The sequence below is a fragment of the Cupressus sempervirens genome, chromosome 7, assembly GCF_028749045.1.
Source record: "Cupressus sempervirens isolate cs-2001-9-10 chromosome 7, ASM2874904v1, whole genome shotgun sequence".
Lineage (NCBI taxonomy): Eukaryota > Viridiplantae > Streptophyta > Pinopsida > Cupressales > Cupressaceae > Cupressus > Cupressus sempervirens.
Genome location: NC_143124.1, coordinates 682,120,935 through 682,147,000, shown reverse-complemented (window position 1 = coordinate 682,147,000; position 26,066 = coordinate 682,120,935). Strand labels below are relative to the sequence as shown.

Here is a 26,066-nt window from a genome sequence, read left to right as displayed (position 1 = left end):
CTCCATATGACTCAAAATAACTCCAAATATGCAAAGGCCTTAATAAAGGGTTAAATAAGCCTTTTATGAGTTATATAATGTGTATTCAATTGGATTTAACTGTCCACTTGGCCAGACCCAATTCCCAATGCCTAATTCTTCCAAGGTGTCTTAAGAGACCTAATCAACAAATTAGTAGCCCTCCAACAGAGCAAAAGTCATCATGGGGCATTCCACAAGGATCATACACTACACCACCTTCCTAGAGGATTCATGAGCAAGACAATAAGGTTTTAGGATTTTAGGAATAATTTCATGATGTTATAAGCCCATTTGTAAAGGCTTGAGGCTCATTTGGTAATTCTATAAACCATGAGTCCCCAAGGCCTATAGGGCATAAAGTAATTAGGTAATAGGTGGAAACACCTTAGAAGAGGTTAATAAGGGTCCTAGAATAGTTTATAGGTCCTAGGTAGTCAATTTCAATAAAAATTGCAAATGCAATAAAAAGTTGTTATGCAACTTTCAAAAGTTGCTAAGCAATTTTTGCTTAAAAGTTGCATATTGCTAATGAAGGAGTTTGAACCAATTATAACTATTCCCTAGGTAGTTGATCAGTCAAACATTCTTATAAATGTATGATCCAACCTTCATAGCAGAACAGGTTGGTTTATGTACTGATTTTTGCTGATTTCAATAAAATTTACTGGTTTTTGGTTCAAAATTACTGCATTTTCATTTTCTCACATGTTGTACATATTGGGAAGGGTGGCTAAATGGTCTAAGGAGTAACTTGGTTGACTTGGCTAATGAAAGATAGCTAAATGCTTCATTTTCTTGACATTAAAGTATAGAAAATCTCAAATCTTATATCAATACATTGGATATATATTGCACTCTATGCTTGATAGACCAATATAGATAATGTATGATATGAAAATAGTCAACTATTTATTTTACTACATCTATCCTTCACATAGTTACTTCATTAGATTTAATCAAAATAAACTTTTTCAAAACTATCTTCCCTAGAAGAAATTTGTACTATTTTTTTAATTTTACATTAAACATTCTCAATAGTCCTCATCAATGTTTTAGGCCTATTACAATTTAGTTTGGTCCTTGACCAACCACATTGTTGTTGGAAAATTTCATCCAAGAATCATGGTAAAACATCTATCATTTTCTCTTAAAACTGAAATTTCATATAATATGGAAACAATTCAGCCCTTTTAGAGCCTAATGTAGATGACATGTAGTAATTTACTACAAAAATTCTAAGAAGCTTAATGTAATTGTTGAATAGATTTCTCATAAATCATTATAGCAAGTAAAGACACCAAATGCTGAAAAAATAATAATGAACCTTTTGAACACCATTGCACTCTTTCAATAGTTTTTACCTCCTCTTGTACCCAAGCAAGAGAGACTGTTGCTATAATAGATTCTAAAAAAAAACCCACTAGATTAATCCATTTTTCAAGCTTTGATGTTGGCCATAGGGTGAAGGGGAATGCATAATCTTTGTTTCATTGAGAGATGTTTTCTATTCAAGCAAGATGATTTTTATAGAGTTAATTCTGCATCTCTTGGATTGATTATCACACCTAAAGAAAATCCTAAAATTATTTCAACCTAAAACTAAGTCATTCCTATAAAAAACTACCTCATCTCTACTGAAGATAATAAAGATAAACTAATTTTAAACAACAATGAGAACTGCCATTTACTGCAGCAAAATCAAAATCCTATTGTAGAGTTATAGTGTATTACAAAAAAAAAGAACCAACAGCTACTAGTAATTTCTTCCATGTTGGTTGGCTTTAGGGAAATGATATTAAAGCTTTGATCACTTACTTCTAACTTCCATAAATGTACTCTTAGGTCATCTACTGATTTACAGGTTTCACTATCATTGAACAATAAAAGATATAGTAAACTATGAATGAGAATAACAATTCATGATAAAAATTAGTTAACTCAAAATGGAAACACTAAGCATGAATAATGTCTTGATCCTTGTTTCATCTCTTTTTTTAAATTTGGTTAGATGTCTTTCATAAATATTGTGTAGGAATTGAATTCAAATACTAAAAATACAAGCATCATCGGATTGATGATTCAAATCAATTTTCATTTGAAATAAAAAATGCTAAATAAGAATGCTAAATTATTAATTCTAAAATGGAAGAATATCGATTCCCTTGTGGATGTGCAAAACAGTGACTTTGATTAAGTTTTAAAACATTGAAAAGGAATTCGAAATTGTTGCTAGGTTAAAAGTTAACAAATGGTCTAGTTAAAATATCAAGTGATCATGGGAAATTAAAAGCAACATTAAGTACATAATAATAATAATAAGGAATTATTTAATTAATGTAAGGGCATTTAAAGATCACATGTTTGGAGTGTGATAGAAGTTAAGGAATAGACCATGGTCACATGGAAGGTGAAGAGATGCTTAAAAGAGGGTACTCACAAGGTGGAAATATATATATTTATATGGTTGTGCTGAAGTATATAAAGGTCCCACACAACTAACTTCCCTTGATTATTTCAACTATTTTTATTTTACTTCCTATTGGATTACTTTTTTTTTTCCATCTCTTTCTTACAAATAATAATAATAGTTGGCACAAGTAGATTTGTATTGTGCATTATCTTTAGTGATGAGATTGAGATCGTTGTTAGAGGAATGAAGATAACTCGAAGAAAAAGAGGCATCATTTCTAGGTTCTCTTACTTGTTTTAGAATATACTAACTACATTTCATATTGATCAACTCTAGAAGGAAACTGATTTGAAAAGAATTATTTTTTTGTGACACTACACAAATAATTTAAGAAAGGACACATGAGAGTGTCTTGTTTTCAAATTTGAACCCAAAACACATAAGGCAATAAAAATTGGAAGAAGGAACATAACCAAATAAATGTAATATCCTTTTTTGTTCTTTTCAGGGCATATAAAGGATTGATGTCCTACTTGGTTGCAAGTAAAGCACTTACTAGTAAGCACACTAGGCCCTCTTCCACTAGACCTTCCTCTACCATTGGATCTTCTACCCCTAAATGTCCCTCTATTAGTAGACTCACTTTCAGCATTTGAACCACTAGATTTCTCTTGATTTGTATTAAAAGATAAAAACATGTTAGTCATAATATAATTATTGGTAAAAATGTTCCAAATGCAAAGAAATATTTGTTTGAGCTTCTAGCAATGATCAATTGGCTTACTGAACATGGCTTGATGAGTCATGGAAACTTCTCCCATTGTATCCTTGCTTTCGCTAGTTTGAAGTTCCTGGTTACATGCACACAATCATGACTTTACATCACAAAGCATTCACATTCTAAAAATTTTCATGTTCTTTCATTACATTTTGATCTAAACAACAAATTCTAAACTTTCACTTATTCAAATGACTAATCTGAAAATGGGTCCTACTAAAGAATCTAATATAAATTCAAATAATGTATCTAGACTCTAAACAAATCAAAACATAAAATCAATGATTTAAACTTATCTCATCACTTACACATCATAACAATACAGTCTACCTTGTGATGTGGATAGTCTTTGGGGAGAGGTTACAAGTTCATTGTATTTGGATCCAATTGATCACTCTTTCTCTCTCTCTCTCCCTCTCCCTCTCTCGCTATTCAATCTAATGAGCCAACTGGATCTGCTCTACATTTTAATGTCTTAAGTATTGCCTCATGGTCTAACTCACGAACATTCCAAAGAATCTTATTATGTGGTTTTCCACCATATTTTATCAAGTGGACATTTGATGCAACAACAAGGTTTGAATAATGAAGAATCTTTCTCTCTATTTTCCAATCCTTGAATAAGCACAAGTTAGGGTTCTTCATAGAATATCATCTAAGGCATGTTCCAGTTACAACCATCGCATCGACATGGTACTCTAAACTTTCACCATCTATAACCAAGTGATCCAATTTTTGTTTAGCTTGGATACATTGACAAAATAATAATCTTTCCCTTCTTCATTGTCTTCAGGTGCAATAACAACAAAAACATGGCCTACAATGACAAATGTACAAAATGTGGTCATTAATTTAGAAAATACTTAGGTAAAAGTTATAAAGTTACATATTAAAATTACAAAGATATATAAATATATATATTACCAAGTTGCACTATAGATCAGACAAGCGGTCAAAGTCAATAGATGAATCCATCTGTACCATTTCAAATGCTTGTGGGGGACAATAGGTGTCAATTGGGTCCAAAACCTGTATATCCCATTTGTCCACCCATTCACTCGACTCACAGTCATCCCAATTTTCCTCTGCACATGATGGACAATAGAATGCCATTATTTGTTTTTGGATACTCCATGAACTTGCAACAGAGCTTCTAAAAGAGTGCAACTCACTGGATCCTTTTAGTGTGCAACAATCTTGATATGGTGCAATGTTAGTATTATCTATCAACCAAAAATATTTACAAACTATAGATTCACCTTCCTTATGTGGACCCATTATAGTGTTACACCACTAGATGATGGATTTTGCATCTATCAATATTGCTCCATCTTTGTACTTTAGTTCTTCACAAGCTAAGTCTCTTTTGATGCATGTACCTACACCATCATGCTCTCCCTTTCTATGGCCAACCTCTATGAAATTTCACATATATTAAATTCTACACAACCTATGGATCCTACTCAACCAATAGAACATCCACACATTGTTGAATTGAGATGCACAATTGTCTAACCAAATAATGTGCTGACAATATGTGATGCCCTTGTTAGCCAAATCTCCATAAAATAGTTGAAAACAACCTTGTACATACTCTATAGAATGTGATAGATCATTGCTGATATAAAAATGGTACTCCCTCAAAATTTTTTTGTCATCCTCTATACTTGTAGGTGAATGCATGAATGTTATGTGAAAAAATATGAAAACCTGTTGAGAAGTATAATACTTTGCTTGCACCTCATTTTGCAATTGTAGTGTGTAGTTCTCTACGAAGTCTACAACTGAAACAATGGTATCTAGTGGAAACGTATCTTTGCACAACTTGAATTGCAAATTCAACCATTGAGCTCTATGTGTATACCTTGCACACTCGTAAATAATATTTTCACAAAAAATCTTCATGAATTCATATAAAGAATATTTTCAATGACTAAATTACATCTTTTTCTCTATTTCCCATCTTTTAGGGCATATGTCATTGTCTTAAATTTTTTGTAATCTACTATTTCATTTCCAATTACATGTGTACTATCTATATGTTGACAAGTTGATAAAAGTTGCAAAGAACCACAAAATAAGCATGTACCATCCAAGCATGATGTCTTGTAAAATTGTTGGCCATCTCCAATTTCACATAAAATGTTGGATATGAATTCCATTGAAGATCTTCATGGCTGATTCATGTCACAATCTTGCAAAACAAACTTAGAATGCAAAAACAAACATATATGCCTAAAAACATCAAAAATGGTTAGAAAATTCAATATGTGTCCTACAACAAGAAGTTGTGCATGTGTGATTTATCTTGACATAAAAAGGTTTACCCATCTCAAAAAATCTTTGACTTATTTGAATTTGAGGATAAATACCAATAATTTTTGAAAAAATTTGTGTTTGAGTTGAGTCTTAAAAATGTTTTGTATGTGGGTCATGATTTTGGCTACCAATCCTCCTTCTAACAACATCTCTTTGATTAGGGGAAACATATGTGTTATTTTTCCAAAAATCTTCAATTAATGATTTCAAAGCTTCATTAATTTCTTTATCCTTTTGTGTTAGTCTACCACTAAATGTCCATAACTCATTTTTTGTTGGATCTTCCAATCTCTCAGGCCTTGGCATGGCTCTCCTTAGAGTACCTCTACCAATTTTAATATTTTTCTTGTCTTTCTCATGAGTCGAGCTTTTTTCATTTTGCTACTTACTATTGTTGATGTAACTACTCATCTTGTGATATTACTATCTTTGGTGTGTGATTTAGAGCTCACTTTTTCATAAGCACTCATTAGATTCTTTCCAATGTTTTTTTCATTTGAATCATCCATCATTCTTAGCCCAAGAATCTTCATGATAGGCCTAAATTTCAAATTCTGCATCATTTCAACAAATAATTGGCATTGAAATATAATATTTAATTCTTCAAAAAATAATCTCTACATATGATTAACTTTTCTTTGGCAAGTACGCTTGCTAATCTTGTCAGGCATTGATTTCAAAATGTTAGTATCAATATCAATCAAATATTTTGGTCTTCTAAAATGAATTCTAGAAGGTTTTATGATCTCTTCCATTCCCTCAACATTTTTAACATCAACATAAAGTTGAGTGTATTGCATACCTTGAACCGAAGATGATGTGCCTTGGCAATAAGATGCAAAAGATGGAATATCACCTACTTGATGTGTTGATGTTGTGTCTACAACATGACATGATGGAGTGTGTACATCATCATATCTACAAATTAGTTTCTCTTCAACATGAGAGAATTATATGACTCCAACATCAGAAGATGGTGTAGCTTTACAATTCAATTGTCTTCTTGAGTGTAACACTCATTCATTCTATTTGTCTTTCCAACTCTTCCTCTTTGTTTCTTTGTATCGATGGTTCTTGATCCTCTTCGAAAGTCAATTATTCATTATTGCTTTGCAATTTTCTTTGTTCACGTAGTAGTTTCATTTTATCTCTTGTAATTGCCAAATCTCTTTGCATATCTTCATTTGTTTGAGTTTTTGGTTTCTTCCTTGGCATGATGATGGTTTCTACATGTCAAATTATTCAAACATCTAAATTACTTACAATGTGTAAATTACAAATCATTCAAATACATATAAACATTACAATTATTTGAATGAATACACAATATATATCAAACAACTTGTCAAATTTCTAACCATTTCAAAATAACATTTCATTTAAACATACAAATTTCAAAGAATTCACTATATATTGAACAACATGTCAAATTATAATCAAATATGTATTTATATATCAACAAACACTATTTAAAAAGGATTGCACTAACCTTTTCTATACAAAGAATATTCAAAAAGTCTTCAAATCGTGTATCCAATGATTGAATTTGGTGTTTGCTAGGTTCAAAAAGTCTTCAAATAGTGTATGCTATGTTGAAACCCATGTTTTCTATCAGAAAAATAGAATGCACAACATACCAAAAGTAGAGAATGGATGAAATGAGACCTAAACTTTCTTTTTTACTATTTTTAGGTGATTTGACATAGTGCGTACACACTATAGTGCATATGCACTATAAAGCGAGTATGCACTATAGTGCGTATGCACTATTTCAAAACACATCTCTCCCTATCCTACCATCCCCCATCCCCTACTCTCTCTCTCCTCTCCCATCCCCTACTCTCTCTCAGTCTCTCTCTTCTCTCCCTCTCCCACTCCCTCTCCCACCACCTAGTCTCTCTCTCCCATCCACTACTCTCTCTCTCTCTACTCTCTCTCCCCTCTCCCATTTCCTACTCCCTCTCTCTCTCACTCTCACTCTCTCTCTCTCTCTCTCTCTCTCACTCACTCTCACTCTCTCCCTCTCTACTCTCTTTCTACTCTCTCTCTACCACCCCCTACTCTCTCTCACATTTTCACAGTCTCTCCCATCCCCTACTCTCTCTCTCTCTCTCTCTCTCTCTCTCTCTCTCTTACACACATTTCCATCCCCCCTCTCTCTCCCTCTCCCATTGCCTACTCTCTCTCTCTCCCATCCTCTACTCTCTCTAGAGCTACTCTCTCTCTTTCACACACAAGCACTCCCATCCTCCTCTCTCTCAACCTCCCTCTCCCACCACCTACTCTCTCTCTCCCCCATCCCCTACTCTTAATCTCTCTCTCCTATCCTGTACTCTCTCTCCCACCTTGTACTCTCTCTACCACCCCCACCCTCTCTCACACTTCCTCTCCTTCCCATCCCCTACTCTCTCTCTTACACATTCCCATTCCCCTCTCTCTCCCTCTCCCACTCCCTCTCCCACTGCCTACTCTCTCTCTCCCATCCCCTACTCTATCTCTCTTACACACACTCCCATTCCCCCTCTCTCTCCCTTTGCCAACTGTCTCTCTCTCTCTCTCTCTCTCTCTCCCTCTCCCTCTCTACTCTCTCTCTCCCATCCCCTACTCTCACTCTCTCACTGCTACCCCTACTCCCTCTCACACTCTCATACTCTCTCCCATCCCATACTCTCTCTCTTACACACACTCCCATCCCTCCCTCTCTCTCCCTCTCCCACTCCCTCTCCCACTACCTAATCTCTTTCTCTCCCATCCCCTACTCTCTCTATCTCTCTCTCCCCTCTCCCATTTCATACTCTCTCTCTCTTTCACACACACACCCATCCACCTTCTCTCCTCTTCCATCCCTTACTCTATCTCTTACTTGCTCTCCCTCTCCCACTCCCACTTCCACTGCCTACTCTCTCTCTCTCTCTCTCTCTCTCTCTCTCTCTCCCTCTCTACTCTCTGTCTTCCACACTCTCTCCCATCCCCTACTCTCTCTCTCTCTCTTACGTACATTTCCATCTCCCCTCTTTCTCCCTCTCCCACTACCTCTCCCACCACCTACTCTCTCTCTCCAATCCCCTACTCTCTCTTGAGCTATTCTCTCTCTCCTCCCTCTCCCATTACCTATTCTATCTTTCACACACATGCACTCCCATCCTCCTCTCTCACTCTCCCTCTCCCACTTTGTCTCCCGCCACCTACTCTCTCTCTCTCTCTCATCCCTTACTCTCAATCTCTCTCTCCCATCATGTAATCTCTCTCTCCCCCATCCCATAATCTCAATCTCTCTCTCCCATCCTATACTCTCTCTCTACCACCCCTACTCTCTCTCACACTTCCTCTCTCTCCCATTCCCTACTCTCTCTCTCCCCTCTCCCATCCCCTATTCTCTCTCTCTCTCTCTCTCTCTCTCATGCACACACATATCCATCCTCCCCCCCTTTCTCTTGCTCTTTCTTTGCATCTCTTCTTCCTTCTCTATCCACTAATTAGGTCTCAATAGTGCATGTGCACTATAGCATGCATGCGCTATTGAGACCCAAATTCAAAAGCTTTAAATAGTGTGTGCATGCTATAGCATGCATGCACTATAGGGCATACATGGTATTCAAAGCTTTGCATTAAAACCAAGCCTAAGGCTTGGTTTTGCCTTGGAGATCCAACCCAGAGGTTTGGAGTTTATAAACAAGTCTAAGATTTGTTTTTCTGTAAACATACAAAAAATGATTAATTTTTCTTGTGTGCTCTCATTCAGGATTTCTCGTGGTTGGGCATCGATAAGATCAGGTTACATGACATTGTAGGTCTCTTTGTTAGCTATATAACCATATAATTTATTTTTAATTTGAACTATTTCAAGCCTTTCATCTATACTTTATTTTGAATGTATGTCCATTTTTTGTGAAAAAACCATCATGTACTAATTAGGCTATTGATTTTAGCTCGTTCATCAAATTTTGCAACAACTTAGTTTTTTAGAAACTAGATTCCATTCTACACACTTTGAAAAAAAAAAGTTTTGATTTTAAATTAGTTTTCAATTATTTTTAGGGGGAGCACCCAGATATTTCACATTTTTGGGAGTTGTCTAGTTAAAAAATTCATTAAAAAAAATACACATTATAAAATCACCTGAAAAATCTAGGATAAACTACATAGTGTTAAGTAACTTTTGAATAGAGTGATTAAATAATTTTTTTTTAAAAGTTAAAATTTTAAGGGGGCCACACTTTGTACTATGTTATGTTTTTTTGGAATAAACAGTACCACTTTTTGTAGCCCCCTCTTTCGAGGACCTAAAACTAAACCATTTTGAAAAAAAATTAGTAGTTTAGAAACTAGATTCAATGGACTACAACTTTTGTTTTTGTCATATCTTAAAATTTTGAGCATAACTATCTTCAAATTCTTGTTGAAGTTCAAAAAATGCTGACTTTAGGAAAAAGGTGTCCACTTGTACCCCCCTTTTGGCACCACAACTTGGTGCACTTACCCAAGAAGTAAACCCTCATGCAGGGCAAGGTTATCAGTAGGTTTTTTCTTGTACCCTAAAATGTTCTTATGCATGGAAGAATACAAATAAAAAGAAAAGGAAACCTTAACCCCATATTGAAAATGATTGATCAAAAGAAAATGATGGGTTCTGCCCCTATCCAACCTCGTAGAAGAGAAATAAACTCAATGATGGCCCTCAAAACATACCTCCTGAGCTTCTTAATTGAGTCCATCTCATAGTAGGTTTCACTTTTCACTAGTTCCTTCTTCTCCTCCATATTCATGGAAAAATCCTTAACTGCATTCACTGACACTATTTTGTCTCTATAGAACTTTAAATCCTCATCTGGAATTTCTATGACATTGGTGATGACCTCCACATTAACTTGATACGACACCCCATTAATTTTGACCTTACCATCCTTCCACAAATTTACCATAGGATTGGTAATCGCTAGGTCATACCCATGAAGCTTGGAAATGTAGTTAGCAATGACACCCTTTTCAATTTTCTCCTAGAATTTAGTCCTCTACTTCAATTTATCTACCTCACCAACTAGTTCTTTCTTGGTCTACTCACCCAACATTTTGGTAACCTGAGTAGTATCCTTACTCATAAACATAGTCTATTTTTACCTTCCTCTTTCCACTGTATACTCTATTCAAAACCACTTTTTCTTTTACCACTTTGTCTTTCAATTTTAGTGAATTGGTAAAGAAAATACACAACCCATAAAATGTGGTGATTTAACACTAAAAATGTAATTTTCCAGTTCCTCCTATATTTACTATAAATGCATTGGCTTTCACACATACTAGCTTTAATTTATATAATTACCTTGGGATTTCACATGTACCTCCCTAGATCCTCTCCTAATAAATTAGGCTTTTAGTGACTACTAGAATATTCCCACTAGTATTCCATTTCATCACCGTGTCTTTCTTTACTACTTCATTAGCAAACCAATCAGCCTCTGAATTAGCCTCCCTATACTCATGGCTAACATAAATATTTTCAAATTTTCCAAGTTTTGTATGGATTTCTTCAATTATATTTAGAATTGTCTAGGCAAGTTGGAGAGCACTAGTTATACATCTAATGATATTGTTTGAGTCCCCCTCTAGCCATAAGTTTTTGACTCCCACTTCCAAGGCTAAGTTATCCCACTTCCAAGGCTAAGCTAATAGTGTGGAGAGTAGCATTGACTTCAACATAATGGTTTTTTTGGAAACCAAAGGGGTAGGAAAGAGAAACAACTCCCCCTCCATGGCAATTTCTAATTATGCCTTTGCATCTCAAAGGACCAGGGTTACCTTTAGCCACTCCATCGAAGACGGCTTTATGCTAACCCTTAGGTGGAGCTTTCCACTTCACATCCTATCTTTTAGTTCTCTTGTTATTTTATTTTTACTTGCTATTACCTCTTTCTTCAAGATCTCCCCCCTTCCTTATTAGGAAAATTTCCTTCATTATGCTATTGATTTTATCCACAAGCACATAAGCAGGCTCATCCCTATCTCTAAAAATTCTATTGTTCCTCTCCTTCCATACTCCCTAGAAAAAGTGAGGCAAAGTCCAAATGCTTATACTATGCCACTTTTTACCTTTATACATACAATCCCATTGACAAAAGAAGTCCAAAACATTACCTGTCTTACACCAACTAACCCCATGGTTCTTCATGAGAATATCCCAAACCTCCTTGGAATAAGGGCAATGGATAAAGATGTGGTTTACTAATTCTAATTGATGCTTGCAAAGAATGCATCTATTTGGGATATACTAACCTCTCTTTTCCAAATTATCAAGAGTGAGGGTTTTATCGTGTAGTAATGGCCACAAGATAATGTTAATTTTAGGGGTAAGGCCAAGAAACCAATCCTTAGCCCAAATAGGTTTCTCCTTTAGGCTCCAAAGAGAGTTATACCCTAAGGCAATAAATTAACAACCATTAGGATTACCCTCCCATATTAATTCATCATTTTTATTTTTCAAAATAATTGAATTCAACATCAACATAATTGGATTAAGATCATTTGAAATGAAAGCCAAGTCTTTGCATCCCTAGTTTGTTTTGTAATCTTTAACTATCATTCCAAATCTCCTAATACAAATATTTACCCAATTGTCATAAATAGGATTGTTGATAAGAGGATCTTGAATCAACTAGTTATCTTGCCAGAATAGGATGTCTTCTCCATTTCCCACTTTCCACTTGGTCTTGGAATTAGCCAAGGCTTTTACCTTCAAAAACCCATTCCAAATGATCGAGCCATTCAAGATGTTTAAATCATGGAGCAAAAACCTTAGAGAAGGCCTCCTTATATACATCTCCACCAAAATATCTCTCCATTCCCCCCTGCTATTGAACATACACCAAACTTGCTTTGCAAGAAGAGTATTATTGAGATTCCTAAGTTTCCTTATTCCAAGACCACCATAAATTTTGTAGAGGAAAACATTGTTCCATGCCACAAGAGAGATCTTTTATGTTCCTCAAGACCAAACCACAGAAAATCTCTCTGGATCTTTTCCATTTTATCTACATATTTGGCTAGAATCAAAGGATTACAGATGTTACAATATGAGAACTAAGACTATTATGGAAAGCACAAATGTGAAAATTGATGAGAAATTTAGGATACAAGAGAGAATAGTTGATTACAATTTAGATGATGATGTTATTGCTAAGCCAAGGAATGATGACATATTTCTTGAGACTAACAATGATTTTCAAAATGAAGTAGGGCCAAGTTAGGAACAAAGCTCAGAACCTTCAGTATAGCCAAGAGTTGAGATAGCAACTCCTACTTTAGGAAAGAATATGATAAAGAATCATCCATCTGAGTAGATCATTAAAGGAAAAGATAAAGGTGTGATGATGATGTAGGGCCACTCTGATAGCACTGATGTAGGTATGCTCTGATACCACTGATGAAGGTAACACCACCCATACCAACTCCCAACCAAAATCACAACAAAATGGAGACAAAGAGATGACAAAATTACTTCATAAAGCATCCATTAATACTTTCAATTCATTAAAATATTATCCAAATGGAAAAACTCCAAATTCTTACAATATAAGAGAGATTCCTCACTAAGTGCTTCCACCTAGAAGAGCTTACAACAAAGAGCTTGTTCGCTACACCTTGAGAGCTTCCTTACAAGAGATTAAATTTGAAGAACTTGATTACAAATGAACATAAGCCTCCCTTGAATAGGCACTTACCACCCAATGCATGATTTATCCACAACATTCTAGAATATCCATAGCCTTCTACAATATCCACAACAAATATTAAATGCATGATTTAAGGAACTTTCCACAAAATTCTTAAGATGCCACCTACACACCTCGATAAATGGAATAACAACTATTTTTATTAATTTTCTATTTACGCCACCTATGCACCTTGAAAATAGAAATTCCTCTTCTCTCCTTTTTTCCTATTTTTCAATTTTTCAATTATTTTCTTTCTATTTTCGTCACTTTCTCTCTCCTCCACAATTTTTTTTTTCTCTTTTTTTTTTAAAATTTAAAATTTTATTTTTTTAATAATTTGATTTTCCCATGCAAGATGCTCCTGCATCAGACTCCCCTAGTAGATAGAAAAGTGTATCCCACACTTTGATGCCAAAAGATAGATATACAACCATCTTCATCTTCACTAAAGGCTTCCACATTTTTTTTATTTTAATTTTTAATTATTTTTTCTAATGCATGATGCTCCTACATCCAACTCCCATGGTAGGAAAAATTTGTGAATATGGATTCACAAAATGAAGTAGCCACTGTTGATATATATATTTTTTCTCTTCCTCCAACACATAGCTGGAACAAGTATCTGGTGTCAATATATTTCCTTCTTTCTTCTTTTCCAACACCTAGCTGGAACAACTGTTTGCTACTGAAAATACTTCTTCACAATGAACTCTATCCAACTATAACTCTCATCCTTATCTAGTCTTGTTGAATTAATCCCACCTATAATAAACCCAGGAACACCATACTAGTCTTCCTTTGCATGCCACACATGACTAACATGTTCCTCATGAAAACCATCATCAATATCTTTCAAACTCATCTCAAAGAAAACATCCCATGATTCGTAAGAATTTACCTATTTGATGTCCTCACCTTTGCTTGCCTCTTTCATGTTGTCAACAATGCATGTAACTACTCCACTTGCCTAATCTCCAACTAAGGAACTATACTTTTTCTCCATTGCTACAATCTTCAAATCATCTTGATCTACTTCAAGTTCATAAATCTTGTCATCTTCATGGTCTTCCTCTTCTCGTTCATCTTCTTCAACTTTAGGTTTGCAAATAATTTCCTCTTCATCCGCTTGCTCCTCCATTAGATCATCTTTCTTTACCACATCCAAATAATTATCAATGTCTCTTTTCTAGCAATGTGCTCTTCTTTTTTGCAACTCAACTTCTAATTCATTCACTTTCTTTTGCAAATCAACTATCAATGCCTCTTGATTTCTTGCTCTAATCCTCAGAATCCATCCAATCACAAAAGTCATCTTCTTCTTTCTCTTCTCCATAATCATGTCTTTAGAAGACAAATCTAGTGCAACACAAGAACCTTGTGTAAATTGCCTCACAGTCGGCGATTTGTCTACACAATCAAAAACTTCTTGAAAAACTTCACCCAACTCAAGGTCTTGGTGCAAACTACCTCACGTTCAATGATCTGTCCACACCCTTAGGAACTCCCATTCTGATACCACTAATGTAGGGCCACTCTGATATCACTGATGTAGGTACGCTCTGATACCACTAATGTAGGTATGCTCTGATACCATTGATGAAAGAAACACCACCCATACCAACTCCCAACCAAAATCACAACAAAATGGAGACAAAGAGATGACAAAATTGCTTCATAAAGCATCCATTAATACTTCCAATTCATTACAATATTCTCCAAATGGAAAAACTCCAAATTCTTACAATATAAGAGAGATTCCTCACTAAGGGCTTCCAACTAGAAGAGCTTACAACAAAGAGCTTGTTCGCTACACCTTGAGAGCTTCCTTACTAGAGATTACATTCGAAGAACTTGATTACAAATGAACATAAGCCTTCCTTAAATAGGCACTTACCACCCAATGCATGATTTATCCACAACCTTCTACAATATCCACAACCTTCTAGAATTTCTACCTAAATACAACTAAGCACCATCTTGTGGCCCAATTAGAAAATTACATTTCCTTTATGGATCACAAAAAATATTAAATGCATGATTTAAGGAACTTTCCACAAACTTCTTAAGATGCCACCTACACACCTCGATAAATGGAATAACAACTATTTTTATTATTTTTCTATTTATGCCACCTATGCACCTTGAAAATAGAAATTCTTCTTTTCTCCTTTTTTCCTATTTTTCATTTTTTTAAAAAAAAATCTTTCTAATTTCATCACATTCTCTCTCCACGATTTTTTTTTCCTATATATTTTTTTAATTTTAATTTTTTTAATAATTTAATTTTCCCATGCAAGATGCTCCTACATCAGACTCCCCTGGTAGATAGAAAAGTGTGTCCCACACTTTGACGCCAAAAGAAAGATATACAACCATCTTCATCTTCACTAAAGGCTTCCACATTTTAATTTTAATTTTTTTTCCTGATGCATGATGCTCCTACATCTTACTCCCATGGTAGGAAAAAATTGTGAATATGAATTCACAAAGTGAAGTAGCCATTGTTGATTTTTTTTTTCTCTTCCTCCAACACATAGTTGGAACAAGTATCCAGTGTTGATATATTTCCTTCTTTCTTCTTTTCCAACACCTAGCTGGAACAACTATTTGGTGCTGAAAATACTCCTTCGCAATGAACATTATCCAAGTATAGCTCTCATCCTTATCCAGTCTTGTTGAATTAATCACACCTGTAATAAACCTAGGAACACCATACCAATCTTCCTTTGCGTGCCACACATGACTAACAAGATCCTCATGCAAACCATCATCAATATCTTTCAAACTCATCTCAAAGAACATCCCATGATTCATAAGAATTTACCTATTTGACATCCTCATCTTCGCTTGCCTCTTTCATGTTGTCAACAATGCATGTAACTACTCCACTTGCCTAATCTCCAACTAAGTCACTATACCTTTCCTCCATTGCTGCAATCTTCAAATCATCTTGATCTACTTCAAGTTCCTAAATCTTGTCATCTTCATGCTCTTCCTCTTCTCGTTCATCTTCTTCAACTTTAGGTTCGCAAATAATTTCCTCTTCATCCACTTGCTCTTCCACTAGATCATCTTTCTTTTCTACATCGAAATAATTATCAGTGTCTCTTTTCTGGTAATGTGCTCTTCTCTTTTGCAACTCAACTTCTAATTCATTCACTTGCTTCTACAAATCAACTATCAATGTCTCTTGATTTCTTGCTCTAATTTTCTCAAGTTGAGGAATTCTCAGAATCCATCCAATCACAAAAGTCATCTTCTTCTTTCTCTTCTCCATAATCAAGTCTTTAGAAGACAAATCTAGTGCAACACAAGAACCTTGTGCAGACTACCTCATAGTCAGCAATCTGTCTACACAATCAAGAACTTCTTGACAAACTTCACCCAACTTAAGGTCCTAGTGCAAACTATCTCATGTTCGGTGATTTGTCCACACACTCATGAACTTCTACTCTGATACCACTGATGTAGGGCCACTCTGATATCACTGATGTAGGTATGCTCTAATACCACTGATGAAGGTATGCTTTGATACCACTGATGAAGGTAACACCACCCATACCAACTCCCAACCAAAATCACAACAAAATGAAGACAAAGAGATGACAAAATTGCTTCATAAAGCATCCATTAATACTTGCAATTCATTACAATATTCTCCAAATGAAAAAACTCCAAATTCTTACAATATAAGAGAGATTCCTCACTAAGGGCTTCCAACTAGAAGAGCTTACAACAAAGAGCTTGTTTGCTACACCTTGAGAGCTTCCTTGCAAGATATTACATTCAAAGAGCTTGATTACAAATGAACATAAGCCTTCCTTAAATAGGCACTTACCACCTACTACATGATTTATCCACACCATTGTAGAATATCCACAACCTTCTAGAATTTCCACCTTAATACAACTAAGCATCACCATGTGGCCCAATTAGAAAATTACATTTCCTTTATGGATCACAAAAAATATTAAATGCATGATTTAAGGAACTTTCCATAAACTTCTTAAGATGCCACCTACACACCTCAATAAATGGAATAACAACTATTTTTATTATTTTTCTATTTATGCCACCTATGCACCTTGAAAATAGAAATTCCTCTTTTCTCCTTTTTTCCTATTTTTCAATTTTTTTATTATTTTCTTTCTATTTTTGTCACTTCCTCTCTTGTCCACAATTTTTTTTAAATTTTTCTTTTTTAATAATTTAATTTTCCCATGCAAGATGCTCCTGCATCAAACTCCCCTAGTAGATAGAAAAGTGTTTCCCACACTTTGATGCCAAAAGAAAGATATACAACAATCTGCATCTTCACTAAAGGCTTCCACATTTTTTTATTTTTTTATTTTTATTTTTTCATCCTCTTGCTCTTCTTTTGTATCACATGCCTGATGCTCCACTAGAGATGATAAGAAGCAAATTTAATGAAGAACTATACTTGATATCTCAATTTGAACCTAAGAATGCAAATGAAGCATGTAAAGATGATCATTGGAAAAAAGTTATGAAAGAGTAATTAGATTAGATAGTAAAGAATAAGACATGGGACTTGGTCTATAGACTAGTAGACAAGAATGCAATAGGAACTAAATGGTATTTAGGAACAAGATGAATGAACGAAGTGAAGTTGTAAGGAACAAAAAAAAATTGGTATGTAAAGGTTACTCACATCAAGAAGGAATATATTATGAAGAGATTCATGCTCTAGTGGCTAGAATAGAAGTAGTAAGATTATTGTTGGCCTATGAAGCACAAAATTTTTTAAAGTGTATTAGATGGATGTCAAATCAATATTTCTAAATGGAGAACTTGAAGAAGAAGTGTACATAGAGAAACCTAAAGGTTGTCCTTTGATAAATGACAAGGACATGGTATGAAAACTGAAGAAAGCACTGTATGGCTTGAAGCAAGCACCTAGAACCTAGTATGTAAGGTTGGACAAGCATTGACAAAGCTTGGATATAGCAAAGGTATGGCAAATAGTAATCTATATTGGAAAGAAATTGATGATGGTTTGATGATTTTGGTAATATTTGTTGATGATATCATATTTGGAGGAAATGATGATGAAGGTGACAAATTTACCAAAGAGATGAAGAAAGAATTTGAGATGAGTATGATAGCAGAAATGAGATATTTTCTAGGATTATAGATTGTATAGAATAAAGAAGGAATCTTTATTTCTTAGACTAAGTAGTTGAAGGATTTACTAAAAAGGTTTGGTTTGGAAACATGCAAACCTATTGGAACACCTATGGTAACTAGACACAAGTTATCTATAAAGGATGAGGCACCTACTATTGAGTAGAAAAAATATAGATCTATGATTAGAGGATTGCAATATCTGACTCACACAAGGCTAGATATAGAAAATGTAGTTGGAATTGTTGTAAGATTCCAAGTTGATCCTAGAGAAGCACATTAGTTAGCAGTCAAAAGGATATTTAGATATCTGAAAGGAACATCTGAGTTCAAATTGTTGTATGAAAAATCTAATGATTTTACTCTAAGTGCTTATATTGATGCTAATTGGGTAGGCAATATGGATGATAGAAAGAGCAACAATGGTGGAGCCTTCTTTCTTGGAGAAAGATTAATTTTCTGGCTAAGCAAGAAGTGGGATTGTACATCACAAAGTAAAATGAAAGTATAATATGTTGTAGCAGTAAAAAATTGTAATTAATTTGTTTGGATGAAGCAGATGCTGAAGGATATCAAGATAGAAATCAATGAACCTATTGTAATACATTGTGACAACACAAGCACGATAAATATGTTTAAGAATCTAGTGTTGCATTCTAAGACCAAGCACATTTCTATCAAGTATCACATGTTGAGAGAGAGAGTTGTAGAAAAGAAAATTAGATTGGAATATGTAAGCACTAAAGAGAATATTGCAAATATATTCACTAAGCCTCTTCCCAAGGAGACTTTTGAGTACTTGCAAGGTATGCTAGGGGTTATGCCCCTTCCTACATCAAAATAGATGATGCAAATTAAAGTCCATTAGTCTGATGTAACAAAGTATCATTATTGTTCAAACTAAATGCTAAAGCTTCTTATATGGAGGAGTATCTATGATAGACTGAGTCATCTAGGTCTCTTTTTGGATGTTGTTTTGAATAGTATCTTTGGACACTTGAGCTAAGAAAGAATCAGTTATTGCAAAGTTTGATGCAATAAAGTTAGTTGCTAAAACCTTTGACATTGATGTCAATGGGGGAGAAGATCAACACAAAAACTAGCATATTCAGAAGAAGTACAACATGGAATGATAGTTTGAAAAAAATCACATTGAGATATATCAATGGGGGAGAATGATTGATGAAGAGGTTTTGAAAGTAATATGAATATTCTTTTGTTGGTATGTTTTTCATTTATGTTGCCATCAATGCCAAAGGGGGAGATTGTTGAGAGATTATTGGAAGCATGAATAGTAGTGATATTCCTATGGGGGAGTATTTTAGATATGTTAGTATCATTATATGTTACATTCATAACTAAGCTTGTCATTGTTGTTAACATAATAGTCTTCTGTGGTATCTGACAGAAGAACAACAAAAAGATCAAGTTGGTATAGATGGCTAGTTGAATATTCTAACTATCCAAGGTTATGAGAGATAAATTTTAGTATCTAGTATATGTAGTTAATGTCAAAAAAAGAAATGATAAGTTTGGATGAAGTTATGTAAGTTTTGGTGTTGTTCTCAGATAGAGTTTATAGAGGCATGTTCTCGCAGAATTGTTATATCTCTTTGCAGAGTTGTTATTATGAGAATCAAGGTTGAGGATGTGAAGAAGACATGTTGGTGATGATGCGGCTAAGTTTTATTGTCATAATATTATATGTATGGAAAGATATTCAAGTTACAAGGCAAAAGATTAATGTTATCACTAAGTGTAACATGTTCATAATGTGGTCCTATAATGATTAATTGAGAATGTCTAACAATCGACTCAGGGAATTATTTTATGGGATCAATATAAAGGAAGGACATTTTTCTTTATCATGTAAGCATGAAATTGTATTGATTCAAAGTGATTGTAAGTAGCAGAGAGAGAAGAATGTGAAGTTGAGCAGAGCAGAGTGGAAATGAAGGAAACTTCATTGTCAAGGTTTTACTAAGTGATCTAAAGTTTGATATTTGGATCTATGGTTTGTGAGCTAGTCTACAAAGTCTAATAGTGATTAGTATAGTTGATAGAACAAAGGAAAGAATAACATAATAGTAAATTTCATGTTTGAGCAGTGAGCTCATCTTGCATATGTTGTACTACAACTCCTAATAAGGTCTCACACATATTAAATGTTATAATAGACTCCTAACAAGGTCCATCCTCTAACAAGGAATTTTTATATTAGTACATCATCGTGTGGGCATCATTCCCACTGAAGTTTTCCCTTTGATCAAGGGTTTCCCTAGTCAACATATCTAGTGTAATTGTCTATGTACATTTTATTATGGTTGTTGTTTACTTGGGTTTGATGGTTAATTTTTTTAATGAATATAAATATTTTAATTGTTGGATAACTGATTCACACCCCCTCTAGTTATCTTGGTGGACTATTGTTTCTAACAAAACTCTTATACTTTCAAGAAGGATAATGTGACTTTCAAAATTTAGTCACTATTAGAGGATGTAGAGATGAAGACATCAGGTCCTAATGTGCTCTTGGTTTGTGAAAATGAGTTCTTAAAAGTCTTAGAATAAGGAGAAGAATCTAGCTTTGCATTGGTATTAAGGACAAGAGAAGTAGATAAAAGAAAGATAACTAAGAAGTTAGAGTTATCTAAGGAGATACAAGACATGCTTCAGACTTATGAAAGTGTAGTAAGTGATGGAAAACCATCAATCTTACCACCTAAAAGAGCTATAAATCATAGGATTGACCTTATACTAGGATATACCCTTCCCAATAAAGTAGTATACAATATGACCTCTCAACAAAATGAGGAAATTGCTAGACAAATACAAGAACTTTTAAACCAATGTCTTATTAGGAAAATCATTATCCCATGTGTCATAACCACTATCATAACACATAAGAAAGGAGGAAATTGGAGGCTTTGTACTAATTCAAGGGTCATAAATAGGATAGCCATTAGGTATAGATTCCTTACCCCTAGGATTGAAAATCTAATGGATTTGCTTAGTGAAGCTAAGTACTATAGCAAGATAGACTTAAAGAGTTGCTATCACCAAATAAGAATACATGAGAGAGATTAGTGGAAAACAATCTTCAAAAAAAATGAAGGCTTGTATGAATGGCTTGTCATGCCATTTAGACTATTGAATTCCCCTTCCACATTCATGAGGCTCATGAATGAAGTCCTAAAAGACTACATTGGAAAATTTGTAGTGGTATATCTTCAGGATATACTAATTTATAGCAAGACAAAAGGTGAATATCTCCAACACCTTGAGAATGTTTTCAAGAAGATGCATGATGAGAAGTTGATGATCAACTTAGAGAAGCGTGAGTTCATCAAGATAGATATAGTTTACCTTGGGTTTGTTCTATCTCATGGAAAACTAAACATGGACAAGAGTAAAGTGGAAGCCATCCTTAATTGGCCTACTCCAAGGACAAAACTGGAGGTAAGAAGTTTTCATGGCCTTGCACAATACTATAGGAATTTTATAAGGCACTTCAATGTTATTTGTTCCCCTATGTTAGAATCCATTAAAGGAGGCATGAATACTAAGTTTTTACATAATCAAAAAGCTACCAAAGGCTTTGAGTTTTTAAAGGAGAAGATTTCTACACAACTTATTTTAGTTTTGCCAAGTTTTGACAAGCTATTCACCATAGATTGTGATACAATAAATGTGGCTATTGGAGTTGTTCTAAGCCAAGATAGTATACTAGTGGCTCTTCTTTCAGATAAGTTGATTGAAGCTAAGAAGAAGTATTATTCTTATGATCTTGAGATGTATGCATTAGTTTAGGCCTTAAGGAAATGGAGGCACCATTTTCTTCCCAAGGAGTTCATAGTTTATTCAGACAATCAAGCTCTAAGTTTCTTTAACACTCAAGAGAAGTTAAGACATAAGAGAATGAAGTGGGTTAAATAGCTACAAGCTTACACCTTCAATATCAATCAAAAGAAAGGAATACTCAACAAGGTGGCAGATGACTTGAGTAGGAGAATTCTCACTATACTTGAGATCCAATTGAAGAGCATAGGAATATATCACTTCAAAGATCTATATGTTGATGATGGAGGCTTTTTAGAAATTTACAAGTTATGTGTTGAGTACAAGAATCATTTCAATAGAAATCGTTGGGACTCAAAATTGAAACCCCAAATTTGAGTACCATTGAAAAATATTAAGCCCTTAAGTACTTTTTGATGCATTTGTACCCAAATGTCCATTTGAGCTCTAAGAGGTGTTTAATATTTCTAACACCTTGCATTCAATATGCATATGTGTCCCATGATGATAAATTGCCATTTTGAGTCATTTTGTGAAGTCCTGTTTTGAGCAATTGTCAAATCTACATTTTTGCCCAAGTGTCAAACAATGATAGGAGGCTATGTTTGCATTTGAATATCTCACACCCAGTAGTGTTTCATGACTCGCCACTTTGGGAGTGTTTAGTGTCCATATCATAGACTATATGTTTTAGATTTAGAGTCACTTCAAATCCATTTTACTAGGTTTTGAATCCCCCAAAGTTGGTCATTTATTGATGTCATGCTGATGCAATTTGTTTTGAATTCTAGGAAGCCTTGTTTAACATGTTATAATTTTGATATAGTTGACCAAAATGAGAAAATTCATTTTGTGTTGTATTTTAGAGGTCAGAGACATATTATGTTTCAATTTTGAGCCTTTGAAATATTCATTTGATTAGTTTTCAAACGCGATTCCAAACACAATTTCTAACTTTTTATTGGTGTTAGTAAGTGCAGATTTGTTGGAACCCCTATTTGTAATGTCATATCTTTGAATTTATGATAGGTGAGATCAAATAGATTGTATCACTATGTTTCATACTAAAAATACTTTAAGTGTGCCAATTTTTAAGTCTTGAAAAATTTGTCTGCACACTTTTCTAGGTCAATTCCATTTGCAAAAATGCTTTTATGTCAGTGCTTCCAGTCTACAATTTTGAGTAGCCTACTTTGACTGCTCACCATTTCCATCTTATTATTCATCATGAGCCCAAATCAAAATTTATACTCTCCTTGTGTAAATGAACCAATGTCCTAGTTTTCATCTCCCTAAGTGTTAGTTTGTCTAGTTTTTGAAACCAAATCCGAATGCAATTTATGGTTTTCTAACATGTTTTCTTGCAGGCAGTTTTAGAAAGGTAACTTGAATAGTCAATATCTTTTGACTAGTCAATATCTTTTGACTGAGAATTCATCATGAGATGAGATTTGATGGGGTAAAACTGTGTAGAACAAAGAATCAATGTATCTGATTTCAAAGCCCAGCTAGGTGTTTGTGTCAATTTTTAAAGCCAATCAAAGGACCTCTTGGCAATAAATTGACAATTTGCAGATCAATGGTAAAATGAGTCTCAATTGATTGATCAGTGGTTGCACTTGGTTCTAAGCAGTATGATGGGTTCAATGGGTTAGTTTGGAGTATTAGTTGTTCAAAAATGATTTTTTTTTAAAAGTTAAGCCCACTTTGGGGCTTGACTAATTACATCAAACTGATTAGGCATGGAAAAATGAAGATGTTTTAAAAGATGTTGTAATCATTCCTTCCATGTTGATGCCTTTATATATAAGCAAAAGTCTAAGAAAATTAATGATGATGACTCTAGGGAAACTACTCAAAACTCATTGGGAGGCAAAATAAGTTATTTGAACTAAGAGTTAAAATGAATAAAGCAAGAAAAGCTAATTAGAATGACATAATTATAGAAAAGAAGAGACACAAAATGGTACACAAGTCCCAAGGTGTGTCAAAAAAGAAAGTGGATTGAAGAGAATAAGAAAATCTTATGAAAGCATTTAGATGCAAATGATCTTGATATTACAAAAAGCCTACATGTTAGATACTCAGGAGGTAGCTGAAGCAAAGTACAATAAATTAAAAAAAACTTGCTCCATTTGGATGGGATGTGTTCAACCAAAAAGACTTTATACAATGCTTACAAGAAGTGTACAAAAAGTATATCTAATGACATGGATGAATATGCAAAGATTAGAGAATCTGATCCTGAATTTTATCAGGATGGTTCAATTTTGGAGTATGGAAAGGCACCAAAGATTCTAGAAGATAATATTGAGAAAATGGTAAAAGAGCTAGCGGGAAAGGATCAGAAGAAGAAAATGTGTGAAGATGCCATCAAAACAGAGGGAAGAAGGGAAGGAGGCATTTCATCCTAAAAGCATGCCCATGTGAAACAGACCACATTAAAATCAAAATGATAGAGTTTGGAAAGCATTAAAAGTGTAGCAACTTGTTGTAGTAGCAATGATGTTTTGGATTGAAGAGCTAGGTCCCTTGATTATGGAAGAGGTAGGTCCCTTGATTATGGAAGAGGTCACTCTAGATCCACATTTGGTTCTTGGTTTTGAGCGTACTAAGGGTTCAATGGATGTTGTAAATCTATTTAAACCAATGCTCACTCGAGGCCAAATAAGGTGTACATGAGCAACTACATTGGAAGAGTACAAAAAATATGTAGAGAAAGATGCTACTTTCGAGCACTGATTCTAGCAGGTGTATGTGGCTAACACTATCAACATTTTGCGTGGTCTAAAAGAAAAACATGAAGGCTACCATGGTGTGAGGATAATGGATAGAGCACTAGTTATTCCTATCCAATTATCTAATCATTATATAGCTGATTGTCATCTTCCTGACAAAGATATTGATTTGGTTGATGAGGCATTAGTTATCTCACATTAGGAGCATTTCCTCAATGAAATTTGATATTTAAAATCTATCTACTCTTTCATTCCACCTATTCATGCTCCCTCAATGGATTTAGTGTGCAATGATAGGTTATTTGCATATCAAAAGTCAGAACAACTCTATCATCCATGGATGAAGAGGTTGTTGCTTGGTTTTCCATGCACATCTAAGTTTAATGGTCTAGCAACCAGTGCTTCAGCTGAAAAAGAGATTTAGAGTTGCCTATCTAGCACCCAGTGCTTCAGCTAACAAATAGAATATTTGGATCTCTCCTCCTTTGTAAAGCTTTGATCTTGCAAAAATTCTTACGGACTCAAGAAAGTTGTAGACTCTAGATGTTCTGTTGAAGTGCCTTCGCATTGAAAATCATCATGTGCTTCTATTTGCAAAAAAGACCAAAATGCTCAATATTCTTGAGGACTATATGAATTACAAGAAGTACCACCACATTTTCCTTGATGGATCTTCAACTATAATGGACCGTCGTGACATGGTTAGGGATTTTCAAAATAGGCAAGATATATTCATCTTTTTGTTGAGCACAAGAGTTGGGGGGGCTAGGAATTAATCATACAACAATTGATACTATCATATTTCATGAAAGTGATTTTGAGTCCAATATTGGATTTGCAAGCCATTGATAGTGGTACAAGCAACATGGACAAGGTGCTCTAAAGTGAGTCTACCAAGAACCCAGGAAAGAAGCCACTAGAAAGACAATAGGGCTTTTAGTTTGTCCCACATTTGTTATGCGGTAGACCTTTTTAGTGTTTAAATATAAAATCACACTACAACTAAGTGTCTTAAAGCACAAGGCTTTTGAAGCATAAACCATGCACATGGGTCCTAGTCAGCTAGAAGAATAGGTAAAATTTTGAGTGGATACGCAACACAAAGTCCAATGACATTAGCATTATTAGGTGCCAAAAAAGATAGAAAT

At 34.5% G+C, this 26,066-nt stretch overlaps 1 pseudogene; it reads left to right on the top strand.

Moving 5' to 3' along the window:
- The window catches only part of LOC149548484 (pre-mRNA-splicing factor SYF2 pseudogene), a 62,368-nt pseudogene extending 37,774 nt beyond the window's left edge, over positions 1 to 24,594 (top strand).
- The last annotated feature ends 1,472 nt before the right edge of the window (positions 24,595 to 26,066 follow it).